At 40.0% G+C, this 2437-nt stretch overlaps 1 long non-coding RNA gene across 1 annotated transcript; it reads right to left on the bottom strand.

Moving 5' to 3' along the window:
- Window positions 1-579: 579 nt before the first annotated feature.
- LOC143116747 (uncharacterized) lies at window positions 580-2149 on the bottom strand. Its single transcript, XR_012985920.1, has 3 exons — window positions 1793-2149; window positions 1189-1248; window positions 580-844 (listed from the first exon to the last, which is right to left on the bottom strand). It is a non-coding gene; the product is annotated as an uncharacterized LOC143116747 (long non-coding RNA).
- Window positions 2150-2437: the final 288 nt, after the last annotated feature.

Here is a 2437-nt window from a genome sequence, read left to right as displayed (position 1 = left end):
GTAACTAAAATGCTCCATGTAGTCAGTGGTTACAGCCAATCGTTCTGTTTACTATTAGAGGTCATTATTATTACCATTTATTACACGGCTCTTTATAATGCTGTAGAATGCTCCATTGCACTCCGATGGGACTTCCCAATGTCCTACGGTCTGATAATTTTTAATACCGGACCGTTGCTAAGTATAACCAGAGAATGTCAAGGAAAGTGAAACTCGGCAGGCCACGGGAGATATGCCACGATAATGACCGCCTTACAGAACGTTATTCCTGACACAATCATCCTCTACAACTAACAATAAAACTTCCCATTCTAAGAGCACATGGCTACATTTCATGTAACATAAAGAATACCTGAATTATGACTAAAATGGTATGTTCATCTTTTCCTTTGCACCTTTAGGCTATGAGTTCATATTTAAAACTATGGGCACAAATGTCAAGAGCCAAAGCTACCACTTGAAATTACATTAGTTTAAACAACTCTTTAACAACAAATAGATTCTAAGAAGTCAGGAACAGGAGATAAAAGCATGATGTTAGTATACCAATCTTGATCAAAGAACACTTTCAGGCACAACCAATGTTTCACCAATCCTGATTCTTGGTATTTATTATAAAACTACAAGACAGGAATAAACTTTACATATACCAAGTGCAACAACATGAATAGAAATGTAACTTCTGGACTATATGAGGCAGGAGGGAAGCAGCTGGGAACATGGATAGTCCTTAGCAGTCTTCAACAGCAAGAAGTTGGGCTAACGTGTCAGGCTTCATGTTGATAAGCCACAGGAAATGAAGAGGTGATCTGCAGCAGGAAATTCAACCTGTTGAAACACCAATCTGAATGAAAGAACATGAACAAATCAGAGCAGGACAGGACCTCTTAATCTGGGGGTTGGGACCCCATTGTGATTGAAAACTGCTGGAATTAGTTCTTAAACATAAAGCTACTGTGTCACTAGTCACTGTTTCTACTGTTTTTTAAAGCCTACTTACAAAGATAACTAGATTCCTCTAAATATTACAAACAGCTTATGAAACAGCAAGACTGGTATCTGTCTGGGGAGCAGGGTTTGCTTGACCAACTTTTTAGGAACCTCTGCAGCAGGAAACAAATTACTACCTGGGCATTAGCTAAGCATTTTGCCGCATTACTGAAATTAGATGATATTCCATTTTCCTACCTGTTGGGCAACAGCAATCGTTACACCTTCATAGGGGAGGACTGGACTGGAATTCTGATCCTGTGAAAACAGATATAAAAACACACACATGGGTATATTGTGATAAAGACATGTTTGAAGAGCTTCAAAGGAAAATGGTGATGCTATTTTGCAACAGGCCCGACACAATCTAAGCAACTTATAACGTTACCGGAGATAGAGGATAGTATTCTAACGTATCTGAAAGTTATCCTAATCGTGTAGAGCTAGCATTAGTTATAATTTTAGTATCTTATGCTGCCAACATCATTCGTTAGCGAGACCACAAGCCAGTGAACATTCACCAATATCAAAATGTATTTATTGCATATTGGAACATTACACTCTATGTATTGTGTAGGACAGAAAACTTGTCACGTACAAATAATAGTATTTGGCAAACTGCTTAGCATATGCAGCAAGGACGCTATCGCTAGGTTGGTAACGTTAGCAATGGCGGTCGAACAAAGTCAATTTACCACGATCTACAGCTGACAAACATTACCTAGTGGCTCGAGAGCTAATTCTACAATATCTCCTTTGCTTAATCAAAATTATGAATTATGTTTAACAGATGTTTACTTACCAGTCAAGAAGAAATGTCGCAAGTTCAGAATCGAACTGCATCTCCTTGCTATCCAAGCTGTCTACATCGGTGGAAAGCACACCCTAGATTAACGTGTATTTGCTTGCTTCCCATCTGATATTCTTTTCGCCTCAGATCGAGTTTTTTTTAGCTGGAGGCGATGGAGGTCTCTTCCTAGAACTTTCGGCCATTCTCGCAGTACACTTCACTGTAGAACTTGAACTCCGTGGTGGAGGGGAGGAGCAGGAGGGGGTGGGAGCAGAGCTTGCGTAATTGCGTTGTCTCTTTCTCGACTGCCATAGATATATACACTAGATGTCGCCTTGACTACTGCTGTTCATTGGAACGAATGCGTCAATCGAGACGCCATCTTGCTTCAGTGATCCACTCCTCTATAATGCATTAGCGTCAATCTGGGCAAAGATCGAGCGAAAATAAAATCACCATAAATCGTCAAAATCTCAAGCAATTATCTAATTTTTTGGGTTGTTCCAACTGACAGGCATGTATTTATGGTTGAGTCTACAGAAAACTAAGCTTAAGACGATAATAAAGATACATTTTACCCGTCTAGCCCCATAGACTCCCATTCATTCTGCACTAGCTAGCGGCGGCCCCTAGAGGAACAATGAGTAAACTGCAACC

This window comes from Alosa pseudoharengus, unplaced genomic scaffold, assembly GCF_046254945.1.
Source record: "Alosa pseudoharengus isolate Yale_2024_CS ecotype anadromous, Long Island Sound unplaced genomic scaffold, YU_APseudo_1.1 YU_APseudo_1.1_scf_11, whole genome shotgun sequence".
NCBI classification, from domain to species: domain Eukaryota; kingdom Metazoa; phylum Chordata; class Actinopteri; order Clupeiformes; family Clupeidae; genus Alosa; species Alosa pseudoharengus.
Note: the sequence above shows the minus strand (reverse complement) of the source record. Positions and strands in the feature narration are given on the sequence as shown.